This window comes from Tupaia chinensis, unplaced genomic scaffold (genome assembly GCF_000334495.1).
Source record: "Tupaia chinensis unplaced genomic scaffold, TupChi_1.0 Scaffold000018_1, whole genome shotgun sequence".
NCBI classification, from domain to species: Eukaryota; Metazoa; Chordata; class Mammalia; order Scandentia; family Tupaiidae; genus Tupaia; species Tupaia belangeri.
Window position 1 is genome coordinate 1177314 of NW_006159448.1, and position 23829 is coordinate 1201142.

A 23829-nucleotide genomic window follows, 5' to 3' on the forward strand; every position below is an offset into this window, starting at 1 on the left:
CCTTCAGCTTCTTCTTTTCCCTCTTTCTTCCCCTGCCCAGTCTTCCCCTCACTCCTTCTCCAGCGGGCATCAGCTCTGCAAGTCGTGAGCGGTGGCACCGCGACCGCGGGTGCACCCAGTGTCTGCGCCCAGGTAAGAGATCGGCGTCCACCGCCGGTTCTGGGGCGGGCGCCTGTCCGGCCCGGGTCTCTGCGCCCAGGGCGCCTCAGCTGGGGCAGAGGTGGAGTGGGGCGGTGGTCTCGTCCTCCCGGACTTGGGAGCAGGCGCGGCGGACTGAGCTGTTCTGTCGCCCCCCTGGTGAGGCCCTTGCGGCCCGGCCTCTCCAGGTGTCACTAAGGAGCTGGTACGTGGGTTCTAGATGTGTGTAGAAGAGCGAGTGGCCTTGTTAGGTACCACTTTGAGACGACTGGCAACTTAGGACAGGTTAGGACGTGGGTACCAAGAGCTAATAGTGCCCGAGCTGTAGAAAGGAGAGGGTCACACAGAGCGAATTACACAAAGATAATGACAAATCGGACAGCGAGGCGGAGGGTTTTATTTCTTTGGGTCCATCCAGCCTCAGAGAACTGCACACTGACGAGAGGGAGTGAAGGAAACTGGTCAATTTCGAATCATTTTCCCTTCAGAAACAACTGGGAAAAGACCGATACATCGTTATTATTTTAGGAAAATGAGAAATCGATGCCTGGTCGTGTTGGAGGGCGGGGCACGAAGAGGTTAGTTTGTTTGAGCCTGAGCGCCCACATACTCTCCTTTTTTCTATTTTAACTATGCAGATGGAAAGCTGCACCTACTGTCTATTTATTCTTTTCTTTTTCTTCTTAAAGGACGTTTCGAGGGCTGCAGGACTGGCTGCTTTCCTTCCCCAACCTCCTCTTTTGTTTGAGGATGGAAATTTCAAGAGAGTGTGTGAGGGGCCAGGAGTGGGATGGTGTATGTGTGTGTAGGAGGTGGGGGGAGTAGGGAGTAGGTCGTAAAGCAGTGGTGTCAGGAAAAAAAAAAAATCCTTCAGAACTGGAAATTGATGTCATTCTGCCTGGCAGTGGAGCCCCAGGATTTGGTCAGAAAACGAAAAGCTTCCATTAGCAACAAGCCTGATGGTGACAACTGTGTGCCATCTGCTATAAGCGCTCCACAAAATGCTTGAAGGACGTGGATCCTTTAAAATTGAGTAAATGGTTTTTGTTTAGAAACACACACCTCACATATATACACGTGTAATATACATGTCATATAATATACTGTCAGAAAAGAGTAGATACCTAAAAGAAAAAAAAAATCTTTTAAAATTTTTCTCTGAGGTTTTGGAGATTACATTGTAAATGAAATCTGTGGGTGCAAACAAAAACATACTGTTAATTGGTATATAATTTTTGTGGGTGAGGCAAAGGTGTTGATGCATGTTGGAGAGGAACTAACTTAAATGTCAAAGATATAATTTATTTAAAAATCATCGTTCTTGGAGAGAAAGCAACAGCAAACTGAAATTGAGGTGTGCAGCCACAGTGAGGCGATGGAGAACAAAGCCTTTTCTGTGAGCCACATTATGCAAAATGTCCCATGCAGGAGCTGCAGGTACCAGCCCGATTTAAAAGCATAGCTCTGTCACCCTGTCATTTCTCTGTGAGCAATTATGATTTTTTTTGGCAGTCGAAATAGATTGAATAAATAGAAGCCCTTTAGAACCTTTTTGATTTTGTGCCCAAGAGGAAGAGTACAGCCTTCTATCTGAATGTAGAGGCTGAAGAAAGAAACATCCTTTGAGTGGGCAATAGGTGTCTTTATTTTGGTAGAAATCCTTATGAATTTATAAACCATGGATATTTCAACTCTCCCCTAACACACACATACAAAGCATCCTCCCTTTAAGAAAAGGAAAAAGACATTCTTTTCTTTCAATAAAGAACATTGTGTGTGTGTGTGTGCATGCAATTTAATGATGATTTCCTAGTGACTTTATCTGATTACAAGGGTTTACATCTGCATTCACGATTTGCATATTATCAGAGTCATTGTCATTTTAGGCTACGCCAATAGGCGGTTTCTTTGTGGTTTCTTTCATTTTAATTTTTCAGATTTCACAGTGTGCTATAAAAATTACTTAATTTCCAAAGTATTTTTCCCCATAAATAGAAAATTTCTTAACATTCATCTGGAGATCTAAGCAATTTAGAGATATTGCTTCCTTTTGAAAATATGTTCATTAATTAATTTTTATTTTCTTTGTTTCTCTCCTCTCCTAAAGTTTTTTTTTTTTTTTTTCCCTTGTTCTTATCAAATCACCTGTTTCTTCTTGGCTATGCTTGTGCTGCCTAGGCTTCTATAGTTATGTCTAGACTACTAAAAGCAGAGCCAGCATCCTCAGCAATTTTGAATTTAGGATGTGTTCACTCTCTCAGGATGACTTGTTTACAGAACTTTCTCAGGGAGGAGAGGGAGAAAGAATGTGCTGAGAGAGCATGACCCAGTGAAACTGGCACAGCCATTACCTCACCATAGTAGGCACTTCAGATTCATTGAGAGAGCAGGCATCCTCTCAGTGGAAACCAAACACCAGGAGCACACCCAGCCCAGGGCAGACGCCTTTCTCTCCTCATGCAAGTCTCTGCTCATGTTGCTTTACTGAGGTTAAAGGGATATTTTCTCTTCCATGGATTTCTTCTCAGGGATCTTGAACTTAGTCAGAAATATGCAGCCAGAAATGAAACTTGGCACACAATCCTCTAAGCCTGAAGGAATAATTTCATTCCTTTACCCCTTTTGGTTTAAACCAATTTGTAAATTTTCTAAACATCAGGAGGAAGAAAAATGCTCGTTGGTGTATGTTTTATTTATTATGGCACACATATTTTATGTTGCATTTTATTAGCAATTAGATATCTGGACTGTTAAGGTTTTGACAATTACAGTTGCACTGTTGGCATTTAAAAATATATTTATTACTATGCTTGCTTAGACATACGCCTGATGAGGGTGCATCCCCAAAGGATCATTGATATCTCTGTGAGATCAACCATGTGAAACTGACTTGGGCATTTTAATACTCGAGGTGGTAACTCTGATGACCGAAATTTTTCAATATTTAATTACCTTTTGACAGATTAAGATAAAGAATCTGAAATAACAGTTACAGTGAGAGCACCACCACCAGATCAATCTTATATTCTCTAATGCTCAAAGTAGTTATTTAGGTAAGTCATTCCTGGCTGGCTCCCTGGCCTGGTGGTTGAGGTAGCCAGATCAAACATGGTTGACCCTGTTGGTGTGGGGGGTACACCAGATGCGTGTATGTGCATGTCCAAAATTCCCACAGTGTCGAGAAATGGTGGAGAATGGATTGTGGTGTGGGCGACCATGCGCCATTGTAGGGTGCTTTCTCCTTCTCCTCTGTCTCTCTCTGACAAGTGCGTGCGCCTTCTGGCAAACTTTAAACAATAAATAAAATATACCAGTTTTGAAACAACTTGGTGCTCTTTTGTCTTGGATACACATGATTTAAAGATAGTAATGAACTCCTTGAGTTATATCTGGTTCTCTCAGGTATACACTAGTTCTTTTAGCCATTTTATTTCTTTCTGTATCATTATTATTAGCATTGCCAGGATCTGCTCAGTTTAGGCTTTTCCATGTAATTATTTCCATTAAATTTTTGATATTTTCACTGATTTTTGCCCTTTCTTCCACACCATTCTTTTTTATTTCATATTTGAATAAAATCTACTGTTACCTAGGTATTTTGATTTCCGTACTTTTATTCTCATGATACACATTTGACCTTTACTTTTCATTTAAAAGAACATTTATTCTCACTTATTTATTTGTTACGAGAAACAATTATTGGTATTCTTTTGATACTTAATCCCAGGAATCAATTCCAGGTACCAGAAGCAGTTAAAGGAATACAGAACTAAGATGTACAGGATGGTCCAAAATCAATGAAGAGGGTCTGTGTGGAAATTCGGATGGGTGGGTGGGGGATAGCAGGCGATGTGCAATGAAAGCAAATTCTCAGATGTTAATCATTGTCTGTGTAGGATGGAGAAGAGGCTTTGTCTAGGTGGGTGGAGAGGGAAGAAATCAGTTTTGTTTTTCTACCTCCACGTAATATTTTGTCTTCATCCTTGCTTTGTCATTACTTTGAACTAAAGCCGCCGGTGCTTCCTCATACAAAATTATACAGGATGCTTATTGGAAACAGTTCTGTAGTGAATTAAAACATTTTAAGACAATGTGAACACAGCTGACTTTTTATGCAAAATACTTTAACCTTTGAACTTTGAACTTTGATCAGTCCTGTTCAAGAGTGGTAGAATGTCATTTTAGTGACCTGTGGAAATTTAGAGAAAATAAAGAGCTCAGGGTCTTCTTTCAGTCTGTTGTTAAATTTATCTTGTGGACATTGGGAAAGTTTTAAACAGTTTGTTTTCTATTAAAGCACAACCAGAGGGGGTAAATTCCTGTCTTTTTGCTTTTTTATTATGTTAATAAGTCTTTTTAAGAGCATATAATTTACTTTTTGAATCACAGGGCTTGACTTTTTCCTTCCCTTGGTATTCTATTTTCCTTCTTTCCTGTCTCCCTTTTCCCTTTCCTTCCTTTTTTTTTCTTTCCTTTCAATATGTATTAGCCAAAAATGAACAAACAATAAACTATCATTAGAAAATAGAAATATCCTGCTATTTCTATTGAATTTATCTTTCCTTTTCTTATAATAAGAACTTTTCTCATAATAAGAAATATTGCTGAAATGCAGTTCCCCAGAGGGAGACAGTGAGAGCCAGAGAGAGAAAAGGAGAGGAAGAGAGAAAGTGAGAAAGTACCCCTTCAAGGAGGATGGCCATATAGCAATCCCTTCTCCATTTTCCTCTCAGAATTTTGGCATGCACACACATGTGCCTGGTGTGTTTTTCAAGCTGCAGGGTCCAGCCCTTTAACCGTGAAGTTGGCCATCTGAGGTCTAGTTGCTTTTAACCACTACACTACACCACTGACTGGTCAGATCTTCATTTAAATAGCAGAAGTCAGGGCTGATAGAACTTAAAACACTACACTATGTGGTCCTATTATAAGAATTTGGAATAGCGGCTTTATGCTAACTTCATAAAGCTCCGTCTTTATTTTGGTCCTATTTTGAATTTGCCTTTTGTATCCCCGTGAGTTGAGCCATCTATTCCTTGTCTTTCATCAGATGCTCTACCTCAAAAAGACCTTTCCAGATCAGGAAGGAAAGTTCCTATCTTGTTTGTCCCCACTAATTTGTATCCAAGTTATCCAGGTTCCCTTATCTTACAGATAGTTGTTCATCTCTATGGTGTCCTCATCATCTTTCTTTAAATTACAAAATTATTGGGACCAGCAGTTGATGTAATGTCTGTGTCTCTGCACTCCCATGTAGTCGACCGTGGTTCGAGTCCCAGATCTGGTGGCTTAAACTCACACCAGGCACATGTACATGTGTGCCCAAGATCCACAGGGGAGAACGGAGGAGAAGGGATTGCGCTGTGGCCATTCCCCCTGGGGGGTGATTTCTTGCTTTCTGTCCCTCTGTCTTTCTCTGTCATTCTGGCAAGTGTATGAGCACTATATCAAAAACCTCTCCAAAAAAAAAAATTTAAAAGTCAAACTTTTAAAAAATGCAGGAAAAATGGCACAATTGTTTCAAAAGAGAAAATTGGGTTAATCAACATTTTTATTATTTTCTCCACCTGACATCAAATAAAATAACCTCACAGTTTTTTATTTTTATTTATTTATTTTTTTGGAGAGGTTTTTGCTATAGGGAAAGTACACTCACCAGAAAGACAGAGAGAGACAGAAAGCGAGAAATCACCCCCCAAGGGGGATGGCCACACTGCAATCCCTTCTCCTCCATTCTCCTCTCGGGATCTTGGGCACGCACGCACACATGCCAGGTGTGAGTTTAAACCACTGGGTCTGGGACTTGAACCACGGTCAACTACATTAGAGTCCAGTGACATAGCCATTGCACCAACTGCTGGTCCCTCATAGATTTTTATTTTTAATTCAATTGACTAGTAAAATCATATGTGTCTGGCAGTTCCTTGTCTTTATTTGTATGCCAGTTAATTGATTCCACTGATGAATAAATTGAGTACTAACGTATTTTACGATCAATTAGTAAATGTTCAATTAAATCCATCATTTTAAGTAAAATATTATTTTCTTCTTGAGAGAGAGATTTTTGCTATAGTTCTCGTGTTCTCACTGGAAAGATAGAGAGAGACAGAAAACGAGAAATTATCCCCAAGGGGAGATGGCCATGCCTCAGTCCCTTCTCCTTCGTTCTCCTTTCAGGACCCTGGGCATGCATGGACACATGCCTGACATGAGTTCCAAGCTGCCAGGTCAGGACTCGAACCCACTTAGCCACGTGGGAGTCTGGCGCTTTAACCACTATCCCATCTGTTGGCCCCAAGTAAAATTTTCTTTTTCTTTCTTTTTTTGGAGAGGTTTTTGCTATAGGACACATGGCGCTCCCCAGAAAGACAGAGAGAGACAGAGAGACAGAAAGTGAGAAATCAACCCCCAGAGGGGATGGCCACACCACAATCCTTTCTCCTCCATTCTCCTCGCAGGATCTTGGGCACACATGCATACAGGCCTGGCGTGAGTTTAAGCCACCAGGTCTGGGACTCAAACCGCAGTCGACTACATGGGAGTCCAGCAACACAGCCATTACGCTAACTGCTGGTCCTGCCCCAAGTAAAATATTCTTAATAACATTAATCCTGTACAACATCATTAGCCATCTTGAATCCATCTCAGAATGATTATAAAGCACAGATCTTGAATATCCAGAAGTACATTTTGCCATTTAACTGTCTAGATCTTTTACATTTAAAGCAAAATCACAATGAAATATAGAAGTTCTGTCTGTTTGAGACAGAGTACTCATTCCAAGGCCACTGCAGCAGTAAAGGGCTGCTCAAGAGAGGACAAGAGGAAGGGGATCATGGCATGACCAGAACCTCTGGAGGATACTAGTTTCTCTCTTTCCTTCTCATGGAGTATGCACATGCTCTATCACAAAGGAAGAGAAAAAGTGTATCATGCCAATATGAATCCTTTATGTTTATTTAAGTTTTAATAGATTCAGGGCTGGCAGGTGGCATGGTGGTTAAGGTGCTAGACTCCCACATACCAACAATGATTCTCATCCTAGACCTGGTGTCTTGCTTTCACATGCTCCCCCCTCTCTCCCGTCAAATTAAAAAATAAAGATAATAAATAAAATTAAATAATTCTTAAAATTTTTAAAAAGCAGATTTATAGATGACTGTGATATTGTACTGTGATGATTGTAACAGTATTGCATTGTATAGTTAATGGATGGTACTGAAATTCTGAAATGAACTGGTATTAGAAAATGTTTATCCATTTTTTTTTAACTAGAAAGAGAGATGCAGTATCATTTTGATTGACACTAAGGCAATTAAATAATTCTTAACTTTGAAAGTTTGCTATTTTATTTGGATATCATGTCTCTCAAAAATCGTAATTTAGTTTTTCCTTAAGGATGTGCATTTTTGGAGCCAGCTGGGAGCGTGGCGATTAAAGTGGCTGTATCCCACATGGTCTACTGAGCAGTACAAGTCCTGGACTTGGATAACTTGAAAAAACACACTAAGTACATGTGGGCATATGTGCCCAAAATCCCGAGGGGAGATTGGAGGAGAAGAGATTGCTACATGGCCATCTCCCTTGAAGGTGATTTCTCACCCTGCCCCCTGCCAATGTCTGCCTCTCTCCAGCAAGTGCATGTGCCCTATAGCAAAAAATAGAATAATAATAACAGTGTGTACATTTTTGAGCAGAACAATATTTTAAACTATGCCTCATATATTTTAATTAAAGTTTACATGTGGTTGGGATCAGTGGATGATGTGTGTATGGTTACATTACTGGACTCTCACATAGTCAACTGTGATGAATTCCTAGGCCCAGTGACTTGTAACTCACTCTGGTTGTCTATGCATGCATGCCCAAAATCCCAAGAGGAGACTGGAGGAGGGGGGATTTTGGCATGGCCATCTCTCCTGGGGAGGCGGGGATGATTTCTTGCTTTCTGTCTCTCTGGTGAGGGCATGTGCCCTATAGCAAAAACAAAAAACAAAAAACAAAAAACAAAACAAACAAACAAAAAAACAACTCTAATAAAAGAAAGAAGAAAGAAAAGAAGAAAGAAAAAATACATGAGACACTCCATTCTTTTGGCCCACTTTGAATAAATAAGCAAAAATGTTCTTAGGATTCAGTTATGCATTCTTTTTTGGAGAGGTTTTTTTTTCTTTTTGGTATAGGGCGCGTGTGCTCGCCAGACAGAGAGAGACATAGAGACAGAAAGCGAGAAATCACCCCCCCCCCAGGGGGGATGGTCATGCCGCAATCCCTTCTCCTCCGTTCTCCTCTCGGGATCTTGGGCACGTACGCACACGCGCCCAGCGTGAGTTTTAAGCCACCGGGTATGGGACTCGAACCGCGGTCGACTACGTGGGAGTCCAGCGACATAGCCATTACGCTAACTGCTGGTTCCCAGTTATGCATTCTTTTTATTTTAACATGTGGTTGAGTATAGACAGGAAAAGATCAGATCTTTTAATTTGCTACATGCATTTATTATTTATTGATTGAGCCAAAACTTACAATCTGTAACACATATTTTCATTGCTCAGTGGACAAGAACATGGAATCATAGTACCTGTAGCAACTAATTAACTCACCCCCTTTGTGTACCTGTGTTGAACAAAGGACTTTGTGGTGGTTATGTGAGTATGTGTGTATAATTATCTCCTAAAATAATCTTTTATACATTTGAGGTTTTTATCATAGTTGAGATAAATTGTTATGCAAACAGTTGCTTTAAAGAAAATGAAGCCCTATCCTATGACTCTCACATGACAACATTTGGTGTTAACTATAATTTTACAGGGAAAAACAATGACCTAACTTAATGAAATCAAATTAGACGAATTTCAAAGTATTATTGTATTTTTCTGTTTGGAGAAATATATTCCAGGGCCCACTATTTATTATTAAAATTATTAAATGGTAAAGCTAAATCTTGCATTAAAAATCAAAGATCTCCGTAAGGATCAAATTGTCCTAAATTGAAATATTGGCTACTTCAATTGTCTTTTAAGAAGTGCAGGTGGCATTGCTTTTACATGGAAAATGCAGTTGATCTTTATTTAAATAGCCCAAGCCAGGACAGATGGAACTTTAAGACTTCTGCTGCCAAGAAAGCTTAAAGTACTAAGCATCCCACTGAAAGCTGACTCTGTTATGAGAGGACAAAGTGATTATGATCTAGGGTTTATTTAAATGAGCTTTGTCCCTTGTGTCTCAAAACTACAATTTGCTTCATTCATAGATTACATGATGAAAAACATTGGAGTGGCCTTTAAAGAAACTGAGCAGGTTTTTTGGTTATTGTTTTTTTCAGTTCCTCCATGATTTTTCTCTCTTTTGTTTTGAGTAGGACTGCATTTATGAAAGTGCTTGATATCAAAACTGATTGTTATGAAAGTTTTGTTATAATCTTGGGCATTTTTACTGCCTTATTTCAGCCCCTTCCCAAAAAAGTATCATGAGGATTTGTAATAAGAATCCAAAGTTTTCCATTAAAAAACTAAGATTGAAAATGAGTTAACAGTGTAATGAAATCTTTTCCCCTTGGAGCCTAATATAGTTTATATACCAAAGTAGTTCTTTATATTAATTAGTGACTTAGAAGGAATATGCACTTATACATCTGGAAATATAAAATGTTATTTAATGTATTCTCTTAAAAATTAATTATTTTTTTAAATTGAAGGATAAAATTTTTGTATTACTAAATATGACTTTTACTTCTATGCCTCTGAACTATCATGGAAGGGTTATTGGTTCTTTTTTTCTTTTTTTGGAAAGTGTGTTTTTGCTATAGGGTGAGTACGCTCACCAGAAAGACAAAGAGAGACAGAGAGATAGAAAGTGAGAAGTCACCCCCCAGGGGGGATGGCTACGCCACAATCCCTTCTCCTCCATTCTCCTCTCGGGATCTTGGGCACGCACACATATGCGCCTGGCGTGAGTTTAAGCCACCAGGTCAAGGACTCGAACCATGGTTGACTACATGAGAGTTCAGCAACATAGCCATTACGCTAACTGCTGGTCCCAGGTTATTGATTCTTAAGACTTGAAAATTATATATGAATTAGAGGGTGTTCAGTGGAAAAGAGGAACTGTCAAGAGCAAATGTTATACTCCTCTAATATACATACAAGTTAACCGGGACAGTGAGTGGTTAAGTACTGTAGTTAGTAGTATAAGGGAACCTCAGACTCAGTCTTCAGGCTCAAACTCAGCACTTAGTAAGGATACTACTGAAGACTTATCTTATTCTGACTCTCTGTTCCTAGTTGGGTTGTTTTGGTTCTCTGATCTTATGGTGGAGTGAGGTGACAGTACACCTGCCCACTTTGTGACTCAACTGTGACTTTCACATGGATATAAAAGAGGGAGGGATTCGGAATTCTAGGACTATTCCAACCACGTACATGCCACTATACTACTGTATTGAAGTTAAATCTGATCTGGGAAACACTTCGAGGGCTCCTGTTCCAGGGCCATTCCTGTGGTTTAGATCACAGGATAGACTTGGGGACATGTGCCCAGACTCAGGAATTCAGAAAGCCTAGGAGCTTTTCTCGGGCCTTGAACTATCCATATTGATGCATCAGGTACTGAGTCTGTGTCTAAACTTGGTTGGATGCACAAGGAAAATCCAACAAAAATAGCCATGTTAATTTTTTTTTTCCTGATCCATGGCAATGTGAAATTTTCTCAAAAATAGCTTGCCTTTGGTGTTTCTCCCACTGTGACATTTTTAGCTAAAAGAAAGGGAGGCTGTGGGCCTCTGTGGCTCTGCCTACTTTCCACTTACCTTCCTACTCTTGTAAGCCTTCCTTTTTCTTGCCTACAGTGCTCCATCCCTTTTGTTTTTTGGCTTCTTCCAAGGAGACAGCAAATTCAATAAGAATTCGGTGTTACCATGGTTACTGTGTTCAGTAGTGCTTCACCTGCACCCACGCTGCTTAAGCATCATAGATCCTTAAGTTGACAAATATTTGAAAGGCATGAAGAGCATCCTGGAGGAAAGAAATTAAGCAGAAAGCATGCTTAAATATTTAAAGAGAAACATATTCCTAGTCACTGAAAACTGCAACTATAACATTATCTAGGGAGTAAAGGACTTCTAACATCTCCTTTCTGTTAGAGAATGCCATGTAGTGTGAGAATGTTTCATCACCCATCAGAATTGAAGTGACTGACTTATCACTGAGTAGCTAGAACAGAATTCCTCGTAATATTTTTATACACACTGGTGAAATAAAGGGCTACGCATGTTATGTTTTCCTGAAGTGTATTTATTTAGAATAATAAATACAAGAGAATAAAAGGCCATCTTAATGGCATATCAGGAATTAACATTTGAAATGCTGACCTTTTAAAATATTCTATGCTATGGGCACCAGCGGGTGGCAGGGTGGTTGAGGTGCTGGACTCTCCTGGGGTGACCACGGTTCGAGTCCTGAACCTAGTGACTTGCTTTCTCACTTTCCTTCTCTCTCTAGTGTACACACATGCCCTATAGCAAACTTAAAATAATAATGATAGTAATAATAAATAAATAATACTTTAAAAAGATAGCCTATGCTTTTCTTCTTAGATATGGTTCATTTTATTTGATAGTGTAAAAAAGGAAATGATCTGTAAAGAACTAAAATAATATCTTTTAGTAAATGATGTTTTTACTAGGGAGGGAGTCACCATTTCTCTCCCCCTTGAATATGGGTTAATGTGCCCTAAGTGTTTCTTATTTTGGCCTGTGAGTCACTCATTTATTTATGTAGCCAATTGTTATTGGACCCCTAATATACAGCAGGAACTTTCTTTCTTTCTTTTTTTTTTTTTTTTTTTGTATTTAGGTGTTTGTCATAGGGTATGTGTGTGAACACCAGAGAGAGAGAGAGAGAGGGAAAGTGAGAAATCACCCTGCAGGAGGAATGGTCATGCCACAGTCCCTTCTCCATTCTTCTATGGGATTTTGGGCATAGATGCACATATACCCGACTTGATTTTCAAACCATCAAGTCTGGGACTTGAACCATGGTTGGCCATGTGGGAGTCGTGCACCTTAACCACTACGCCACCTGCTGGCCCCCAGAAAACACTTTTCTAAGTGTGGAGAATACTGGGACAAATCATACAAATTCCTGCCCACATGGAAATAACATTCCAGCAGTAAGAGAGAGAAGTTGCCAAATAAAATAGTAAGTGAATGCCCATTTCAGACACAAATAGATGCTATAAGGAATGTACAACAAAAACATGATGGGGCTTGGCTGGGTAGGATAGACTGCTTGGAGGCATAGGTAATGAGAAGTAGCTACCCATAGACTATCTGGGAAGAGTTTCTAAACCAGAGGGAATAGCATGAAAGCAAGAAAAAGCCTGAGGAAACAGAGTAGACCAATGGAATTGGAATGTAGTGAACATGGTAGTGGGTAGTGAGTGGGATATGAGGTCAGAGCGAAAGGCAGGTCCCAAGGGACATAGGTCCTCTTGCCCATGGTGAGTTTGAGTTTTATTGACTTATAGTGCACTATTATTTTTAGGCTGTAAAAGACACAACAACAACAACAAAATCATAAATTAAAAAAAGAGACTATCGTAAAAGTTTTGAAAGATTAATTATATTTTCCAAATCCCTGTAGATGTATCTGTATCTTATTCACTACTGTGTTAAATCACAAGAGAGAAATAACTTAGAAAATCAGAAATCAACGGTGGAGACTAGACTTTTATTAACCCGACCTAGTACAATGCTGTGAACATTTATAACTTAAATTGTGTCATTTTCTTTGGCTGTTAGAGAATTGCATGTATAATGAATTTTAACCATGTATAGTCTCTTTGTACCTAAAACTAAGTTTTGAAAAGGAATCTGAACAGAAAAGTACAAATCCTTGTTTGAGAAAAATAATCACAACAATGGGGCCAGCAGGTAGTATGGTGGTTAAGGGAATTGGACTCCCATATGGACAATCGTGGTTTGTGTCCCAGACCTGGTGGCTCACTTTCTTATTTTCCCTCTCTTTCTCTCGCATTGTCCTTCGCTGGTCAAATTGAAATAGATAAATAAAGTTAAATAAAATAATTATTAAAAAAGTAATCACAACAGTAATTTCAACATGAATGTGTTCTTTAGCTGTTTCCCATAGTGGTTTTAGTTGTAAATAGTCAGGTACCAAGCCACAACTGATATTGTACAAATGGAGAAATAAATTAAATAACGCATATTCTGCTTCTTAAAGGGAATGTCTCAATCTCCTGAGAATTTGGTAAGTGAGCCAATCCGATTTCATGATCATCTTGGATCATCTGTGAGGTTAATAATCAGTGTACCTATTTATGCATACATTGTTTATACTGACATATTTAATGTACTTTTCAACTCTTTGTAGACTTAGAGTAATGCTTTGTTGAACTTAGCCTTAAACAAAATCTGCCAGACATTTGATTTATTGTACTCTTGTTACAAATGGGGACCATTTACTTTGTTACTAGGCATGTCCTTGATAGAAAGTAAAACTATCATTTAGAAATTTTTTAATATGTTATTTGCTGGTCATTCTCAAACATCACAAAATTTAAGGTACCTTTTTTTTTTTAAATTTTTTGAGAGGTTTTTGCTATAGGGCGTGTGTGCTCGCCAGAGGGACAGAGAGACAGAAAGCAAGAAATCACCCGCCAGAGGGGATGGCCACGCTGCAATCTCTTCTCCTCCATTCTCCTCTCGGGATCTTGGGCACGCACGCACATGTGCCCGGCGTGAGTTTAAGCCACCAGGTCTGGTACTTGAACTGTGGTCGACCACATGGGAGTCCAGCGACATAGCCGTTACGCTAACTGCTGGTCCCCCACATTCTAATTTTTATTATAGTATGGAGTTTGAATTACTGTAGGGTTTTCTTCAAGTTTCTTTTCTTGCTTTCATTTTGTTCCCTTTTGAGGATTATTTAAGTTATAAATTATGTGAAGCCATTTTTATTTCAAAATCATATATATTGATATGTCTTGCTTCCAGATTTGCAGTTACTCAAGTAGAATATTAAAAATAAAAATAACAGGGCTGGTTCTGTGGCCTCGTAGTTGAGGCAGTCACATCCCACTTGGCTGACTGTGCAGTTACAACCCTAAAATGAAGAAAAGATGGAGAAAGGATTGCGGTGTGACTATTCCCCATGAGGGGTGCTTTCTATTCTCCCTCTTTCCTGCCTCTTTATCACTCTCTAGCAAGCACATATCCTCTCTAGTCAGAGTAAAAACAAGACTATATCTATCTATCGTAGTTGAGGCAGTCACATCCCACTTGGCTGACTGTGCAGTTACAACCCTAAAATGAAGAAAAGATGGAGAAAGGATTGCGGTGTGACTATTCCCCATGAGGGGTGCTTTCTATTCTCCCTCTTTCCTGCCTCTTTATCACTCTCTAGCAAGCACATATCCTCTCTAGTCAGAGTAAAAACAAGACTATATCTATCTATCTATCTATATATATATACACACACATATTTGTTGGGAAGTTTTGATGTATTTTTTGCAAAGAAAAACATAAGTTTCTTAACAACCATATATATGCAAACCAACAAATAATTCAAACATATATTAAACTGATAATAGTGTTCTCGGACATATATAAATGTGGGCTTTTTAATTTTGAAATATTACTGAATATCAAATATAAAGTAAAACTTTATTTCAAAGGACCAATGAAAGGACTTTTAAAAAGAACAAGAAAGTAATTGGTTTCTTTCTATATACAGGACTACACTCATGCTATAGAAATCAAATACACCTCCTCTTGTTCTGCTCTAGTTGACCATCGCTGGAGATACAATGTATAAAACTACTATTAAGGGGAATATAATACAGGATAAAACAACCCTTATGTTCTATAAGTGCCAGGCAGGTTACAGGATTCAGAGGAGGGGGATTTCATGCCATGTGCAGAATTGAAATACTTCATCTGGGAAAGAGCATGTGGAGTGGTGCTCGTAATTGGCTGGGTCTGGAAAAGCACCCAGAGAGGACACTAGGATGAGCAGGGTCACCAAGGTGGCAATCTGAGCAAAGCAAACCAGATGGCCTGCAATGGAGGGCGCCTTTTGGTAAAGAGTGGCACACGTGGATGGTCTTGGGTTTATACAAGTCCTTAAATACTGGACTTAGTAGGAGCTTGGGTTTGATCATTATGCTGTTGGAATCTGAAGGATTTTGATCTGGAATGACATGAGGAATGTTAGATATTAAGATTAACAACACAAATTTGAGGGGAAAACCGCAGGTCCAAAATTTCTACATATGTCATGGAGTCATTAACTTAGTTAAAGAGGGAGTCTAATGGACTTGTTCGGAGGCTGTTGTGGCAAACATTTCAAATTCAACTAAGAAAATGCAATACTGAAGAATGGAGGTCCGTTTCGGTGATGTTGGCCAGTCTTTCGATACCTTCAGGTAACAGACTTGAGAAAGCCAGAAGAGTTAGAAGTCATGTAGAAGGGTAGTCAGAAAGTGACTATGTCACATGCATGTGATATATATATATATATATATATGTAAAGGCTATTGGCCTTGGAAAACAGAGTGAAGGAATAAAAAATTATTTCTGATTTCTAGGCTATGTTGGCAGTGTACTATATATATCTATTTTAACAGATTGTCTTTCAAAATATTATAAACATATTTTTGTTATTTCTTTCAAATGTTATAGATTTGCATTAAAAATGTTTAATATCATTGTAGCTAATATCATATGGTAGGGAGGTGGCAAGCTGCCTCACTGAAGAGTGAGAGAGAACATTTTTTCAGGCCACATATACTTTCTGTCAGGATTACTCAGCTCTGCTGTTGTAGCAAGAAAGCAACCATAAATAATATGTAAATGAATGAATGTTGCAGTGTTCCAGTACAATTTGCAAAACAGGCTACTGTCTTCGTTAGACCTTTGGACCGTGGTTTTCCACTTCCTAGCATATATTATCATAGTTGAGCAGAAATAAAGAAAATGTACTTGAAATTGTAAGGACCATTCTTTTTTTTTTTTTTTAGCTTTAGCTTTTTATTATTTTTTTAGCTTTAGCTATAGCACACATGTGCGTGAAGGAGAGAGACAGAGACAGAGAGAGAAATAGAGAAATTACCCCTTGCAGGGATGGCCACGCTGCACTTCCTTCTCCTCTACTTCCTTCTCCTCTTCTTCCTTCTCCTCCACTTCCTTTTCCACCACTCTTCTCTTGGGATTTTGAACACATATTCATACATGCCAGCATGATTTTCAAGCCACTGGGTCCAGAACTTGAACCTTGGAGGTGGCTATGTGGGATCTAATCACCTTAACCTCCATACCACCTGTTGGCCCCAGGGCCATAATTTTAATTTCTTTCTTTCTTTTTTTTTGGTATAGAGTACATGTACTTGCTGGAGAGGAGAGAGACAGAGAAATACAGAGAGGGAAAGTGAGAAATCACTTCCTCGTGGGGGTGTCTACACTGCAGTCCCTTCTCCTACCTTCTCCTCTCAGGATTTTGGGCACACATGCACACATGCCAGGCACAATTTTCATGCTGTGAGTCCAGGATTCAAACTGCTGTCCACCATGTGGGAGTAGAGCCCCTTAACCACCATGCCACCTGCCGGTTCCCACAACCATATTTTTAAAAGTTTGTAAATAGAGGAGCCGAAAAGTGGCGTGATGGTTAAAGGCACTAGACTCTCACTCCAACCATGGTTTGAGTCCTGGACCTGGCAGCTTGCTTTCTCACTTTCTCACTCTTGCTTTTTCTCGCTCTGTCCCTCTCTGGTCGAACTAAAATAAATAAATACATAAAATAAAAGTTAAGTAAAATAATTCTTTTTTTAAAAAGTTTGTAAATACATAAAGGTCCTAGATACTATGTAATGGCAATTTACATTTATGAAAAACTGTGTGAAGGGTATATTTAGCTTTTTCCCAAGTCAGAGGATATTAGAAACTGGACTTTTTCCTATACTGCTAGCTTGGTTTTATCATATGGGCACTGTTTCTGTTTCATGTTTTTCTTGGTTTCTAGTAATTGAAGTTACTGTGTGTAGCCTGAAGTATACATTTCACACTAACATTTTCATGCATCATTTTCTCACTTTTGCTATCACTTATCCTAATTTTGTTAAATCCTTTTCAGAACAAGGTTAAAGTGTAAGTACTTTCATCTTCTGCTATTAAATTAGAACAGATTGCATTGCTTTTGTTGTTCAGTGTCCACAACTGAAATGATTTACACAAAAATAAGCTGCAACTTTCATACAAATATGCTAATTAGAGAACATTTATTAAATCTCTTAACTTTGCACTTAAGAAAATGTTACTTCTGAACCTTTCACTGTGTTTGTCATCCCAAATGCCTTTCAAATGATTTTTCAGTCTTCAAGACTTCAATTATTCTTGGGACCAGCAGTTAGCGTAATGACTATGTTGCTGGACTCCCATGTAATCAACTGCGGTTCGAGTCCCAGACCCGGCGGGTTAAACTCCCACTGGGTGGGTGTACGTGCGTGCCCAAGATCCTGAAAGGAGAATGGAAGAGAAGGGATTGCGGTGTGGCCATCCCCCCTGAGGGGATGATTTCTCACTTTCTGTCTCTCTGTCTTTCTGGTGAGTGCATGCGCCATATAGCAAAAAAAAAAAAAATTCAGTTATTCTGGTAGGAACCTGCTATGACCCAAGTTATTGTCTCTTTTTTTATGAATAGATAATCACAGAAATATTCCAGGAATTAGAATTCAGCTATCTGTAAGCACCATTCTGTTTTATCTCCAAAATATGATTAAACATAAGGTTTTCTCACTCCAAACTAAAATCTGGGACTTATGATGTAAGGAACTATGCATCTAAGTGGTTTTTTGTTTCTGTTTGTTTTGTTCTGTTTTACATCCTGTCATCTGAAATGGTACATTTATCTTCTCATTATAATAATGGGTTATATTGTTAATACATTGGAATGAAATAATTGGACTAATTTTAGCTGTACCATTAAATTAATAGAGATTATTTGACTCTTCCCAAATGGTACAGTGGACAAGAAAGCTCTCCATGAGACCAGTAGTCTGAAAAAAGTCATTAATTAGATGTGACTTGATATTGATTTGAGATATAGTCCAGGAGTGTTATGGGAAAGAACTCCTAAAAATTTTAAGAAAAATGGGATGAAGAGTACCATGTGAGAACAAGTTAGAAAGTCCCGATGGTCGAATGGCTAGTGGTCAGTGCTTATCTGGGATTGTTTATGGTTTAGAGTCATAGAGAATTAGAAATCATAGCGAGATGTATTTCAGCCAGACTGTAGGACAGTCTGGAGAATGGATTGTAGAATAGAATCCAACCCTGAGTGCCGGGCAGCCACAGGTATAATCAGGACCAGGGTCATGCATGTCGTTGTCCTGACACACTTGCAGGGACAGTACAATAGCATGAGGCTGCCCTGATACTGTTCCAGGGAAATATACAAAATATTTCAATGATCAGGAGAGGGCAGGTTAAGTGACTCATAACAAAAAGATGACATCATATCTGACCAAACTAAAATTGAATTTGAATTCCCATGGCAAAAAACACTTGTGTTTACTGTAGATATCAGATATTTATGGAAGCAATCTATAAATAAGGATATAAGAAAAGTTTTCATATTTAACTTTGAGATCATTTTAAAAATTATTTTAAAATAATTATTACAAGGTAAACATTTGCTTAGGGTTTCTGTATAATATGGGACCATTTTTCACATCACCAAACCTTGAAAAAAATACCAGAGAGTTTGCAACAAATTAAATAACCATGACTTCAGGTTTTGTGTTAACATTCAGTTTAATGTGTGAGTAACTCTACTGATTTTATTTAGCATAATTTTCCCAGAAATATAATGAAGAGATGACATTGAACAACTGCAATTGCCACTCCCAAATTATTATGCAACTCAGAGGTTCTTAAACCTGAAGAGAAGATTCATCTCAGAGGTTCTTAGACCTGAAGAGACGGTTGTATGTTTTTACGAAGAATCTGCTCCCACCATTGAGCTGAGGAGCTCTGATTTAGGCCAGAGCATATCAGGAAAGCACTTCTGCTCAAAAAAGTGCTATGAGCTTAGACATAGCGGCACTTATTCATGCCATTTCTGAACTCAGGTCAGAATCCACAGGGTGGAGTGAAAACTGAATTTATAACAGCATGGCTCTCTGATGATCAGATTTACTATTTTATTTCATCTCCATAAAGTCTAGGTGTACCTGGATCCAAAACACAGGGTCTATATTAACACAAACATGTTGTTTCAAACCTGAGATAACTATATTACAAAATTACTATAATAATGGAACTAAAATAGACCTGTTATTTGAAAATTTTATAACGACTTTAATAAATAATTTTATTTTACACTTAATAATAACTAACTGGGCCAGTCTGTGGAGTGGTGGTTAAGGCTGCTGGATCTCACACGGCTGACTGAGGTTTGAGTCCTGGACCCGGAGGCTTAAAAATCATGGCGAAGACATGTGCGTACATGCTCAAAATCCTGAGAGGAGAGTGAAGAAGGGATTGTGGAACGGCCATCCCCTCAGGGAAGTGCTTCCTCACTTCTTTCCCGCTCTCTCTGTTTCTCTCTGTGACCTTACCTCCCAACACACGCACACGCACACACATCTCTCTGGCATGTACATATGCCTGACAGCAAAACACAAAAACAAAAACAAAACTAAAACTGATTGTTATCCTGTCCTACTTAGGTTAATAAATTTGAAATGTTGGGACCAGCAGTTAGCATAATGGCTATGTCGCTGGACTCCCACGTAGTCGACCGCGGTTCAAGTCCCGGACCTGGTGGCTTAAACTCACGCCGAGCGTGTGTGTGTGGGTGCCCAAGATCCCGAGAGGAGGATGAAGGAGAAGGGATTGCGGCGTGGCAATCCCCCCGGGGGGTGATTTCTCGCTTTCTTTCTCTCTGTCTCGCTGTCTGGCGAGCACACGCACCCTATAGCAAAAACCTCTAAATAAATAAATAAATAAAATTGAAATGTTAAACACTTGAAATTGTACACAAGTATTATGATCACTCATTACTGAAAGTCTGTAAATAACATTTTTTGGAGTCAGGCGTCCTAGCCTAGTAGTTAAGGGAGCCAGATCCCATATGGCCCTCTGCTGTTTGAATCCTGGCTCTCATGGCTTGAAAAATAATGGACCTGTGCCTGCAGGCACCCAGCATCCTGACAGGGTGGAGACATGGAAGAGCAGGAATTGCAGTGTGACTATGCCCCGTTAAAGGGATGTTTTGCCTTCTCTCTCTTTCTCTCTGGTGAACACATGTGCCCTAGGGCAATTAAAAAACAACAGAGTTTTATTTCTATTTCTGATATCACAGAAGATAAGGTGAAAGGCAGAGGGGAGTCATATGGTGGTCACTTTGCATAATCCAGCTTTACTTCGCACAATTATTCTGTGAGCCCGTATTGCGGCCCTCTCTCGTCATTTCTAAGACGGTGCCCATGGTTACCTAATTGTACTACTATGCATGATTGCTTGCTTTCACATTTATTAATACCTGCAGTCCTTGAACAAGAAGCCTAATGCCTATGTGTGCATTTAATTTATGTATGTGTATGTGTTCGTGTGTGTGTATGTATGTGTGATTTATAAGGGACAACTTGTTTTACAGGCTCATAAAGGAAATACAAAACAAACAAACAAACCTAAGTCCAAACCTAACTATGATCTCCTTGGCCCTTGTTTCATTATCTGTAAATTGAGGTTCTCAAAACATCTCCCAAGTTTTTTGTTTTGTTTTGCTTTACCTCTAAAAATCTGGAAGTCAAAGCAGAGCTGTCTTTGAGAATAAAGATTTATGTTTCTCAGAAAATAAGAGAGAGTGAAAGAAAAATGGCACGTTGACAGCTACAAAGAAAAAGCAATATTGACAGTTTTATCATATATATGAGGTGCTGATCACCCATGAGTTGTATTGGCCATTTGTAAGCAGTCAGAAATTAGGCGACGGCTGCCCTTTTAAACACAAAACTAGAGGCAAGCAGATGTTGTAGTGGTTAAGGCACTGGACTCATGGCTGACAGTGGTTCAAGTCCCAGATCTTAAAAATCAAACCGGGCGAATATGCATTCATACCCAAAGACCAGGGAAGAGAATGGAGAGAGAATTGAGGTATGTCCACTCCCACATCCCAGAGTGGGATTTCTCACTATCCTGCTCTCTGTCTCTCTCTGTTTAGACAGAAGGAAAGTCTGTTTAGACAGAAGGAAAGAAATGACTTCCTGGGATGCAGGAGTGGCCATGCCACAAAAACCTTAAAAAAAAAAAAAAAGAAACAAATGGAAAGCTGAGCAGATCTTGAAGATTTTTTCTCTCATCTTCATAACAAAGTTGTGTGAGCAGAGTTTTGTGTGTGTGTATGTGTGTGTGTGAGAAAGAGAGAGAGAGAGAGAGAAAGAGAGAGAGAACAGGGAGCCAGCAGTTAGTGTAATGGCTATGTCGCTGGACTCCCACATAGTCGACCGCGGTTCGCGTCCCGGACCCGGTGGCTTAAAACTCACGCCAGGCGCGTGTGCATGCGTGCCCAAGATCCCAAGAGGAGAATGGAGGAGAAGGGATTGCGGCGTGGCCATCCCCCCGGGGGGTGATTTCTCGCTTTCTGTCTCTATGTCGCTCTCTGTCTGTCTGGTGAGCACACGCGCCCTATAGCGAAAAAACCTCTCCAAAAAAAAAGAGCGAGAGAGGGCAGGGCTTCCTCCACAGAGTCTAGTCATGTCACAATCCATTTCTTAAGTCTTCCAGCCCATCAAATTATGGGGACTTGTGCTCATGCCTGGAGTGTTTTAGTTTCACCTGGCTTGGGATTCAAACCACGGTCACCATATTGGATCTAGCCTCTCTTGACGAGCAGATTATCACTGTGGAATGGAGCCAGCCCAGGTTCACAGGGTTTTCAGCCAATGTGAATGTATCCTGGTGGATGGTCCTGAGATATACAACATGAATAGACATAGACGATGCACTGCAATTAATTTGGAAGTGAATGAAAATAACAATGTACAGATCCTTAGGTTGTTATAGGCCAAAGCAATACTTTTTTTATTATGATAAGTTAAAAACTATTCCATTACACATTGCATTGAAGTTTATCACTGTAGGTCATTTTATGTAAGTGGTGTACATTTTCATAGAATAGTTCACTTTTTAAATGCCTATCTTGAGAAAAATCTATTTTTTTTTTTGGAGAGGTTTTTGCTATAGGGTGCGTGTACTCACCAGAAAGACACAGAGAGAGATAGAGAGTAGAAAGTACAAAAAATCACACACACACACACACACCGGGGGGGGGGGAGGCCATGCCACAATCCCTTCTCCTCCATTCTCCTCTCGGGATCTTGGGTATGCACGCACACACGCCCAGCATGAGTTTAAGCCACCAGATCCGGGACTCGACCCGCAGTCGACTACATGGGAGTTCAGCGACATAGCCATTACGCTAACTGCTGGCCCCTATTTTTTAAGAACATGACACCATAGTCACTATATAATTTTTGCTTATTTCTGTAATACTGACAAGAATATTTTCATTGTCACTTATACACCATGGAAATTGTGTAGGTTAAGGGGTAATCAATACATATTTTTGAATAAATGAATGAATAATTTTATAAAGACTAGAATCCTAAAGAGTTTAACAAAACTTGTTTAATTCTATATCAACAAAGAAATAGTGACTCCTCGTGTTAGTAAGATTTGAAGGAAAGAATACTGTCTCTCGAAACAAAAACAAAATTCCATTTGTCTAAAATACCCAAGTTTTGCCTTTAGGAAAGAAAGGCTGCTAAATCTACCCACCTACTAAAACCTCAAGGAAGTCATTTTACTCTCGAGGCCTGAATTTCCTAATCTACAAAATGAGGAGTTAAATGTAATTGTCTGTAAGACTGCTTCACATTTGATGGTTATTTGGAAGGGCATTTATTAATTCACATTTTTATAGAGATCAGCTAATCATCTTACTAGCTATTTGCTCAGCAAAGACTAGAGTAGTTGAACTGCAGGGCAAGTACTTTTTATAAGGGCCAGCAGGTCCTATGGTGCTTAAGGCACTGGATCCCACATGACTAACTCTGCAGTTCAAGTCCCTAACATAGAAGCCTAAAAAACATGCCAGGATCATGAGTAAATGTGCCCAAAATCCCAAGAGGAGAAGAGATTGCACATAGCCATCCTCCCTGGGGGGGTGATTTCTCACTCTTCCCCTCACTCTGTAATTCTCTGGTGAGTGCATGTGCGCTATGACAATAATAATAATAATAATATCTAAAAAATAAAAAAAGTTAAAAATAATTTGATAATTTAATAATTTTTAAAGAGAGATTTCTATCGGGTTTGTGTACTCACTAGAAAGACAGAGAAAGGCAGAAAGTGAAAAATCACCGCCTCTGGGGGATTGTGGCCATGCCACAATCTCTTCTTGTTCATTCTCCTCTCTGGATTCTGGGCCCACGTGCACATGCGCCTGCCATGAGTTTTAAGCCATTGATTCTAGGACTCAAACCATGGTCGACTATATGGGAGTCCAGTGATGTAATCATTGCATCATCTGCTCATCTCAATAATTTAATAATTTTACATTGACTTATGATAGTTGTGCATATTTATGGGGTACAGTGTAGCTTAAGATT

General features: G+C 39.3%; 1 protein-coding gene across 1 annotated transcript in view; it reads left to right on the forward strand.

Moving 5' to 3' along the window:
* The window catches only part of MAP2 (microtubule associated protein 2), a 349368-nt gene continuing 325539 nt past the window's right edge, over nucleotides 1-23829 (forward strand). Inside the window, exon 1 of the mRNA XM_014586193.2 lies at nucleotides 1-132. The gene's annotated coding sequence lies outside the window, so the exon portion shown is untranslated. The remainder of the gene's footprint in view (nucleotides 133-23829) is intronic.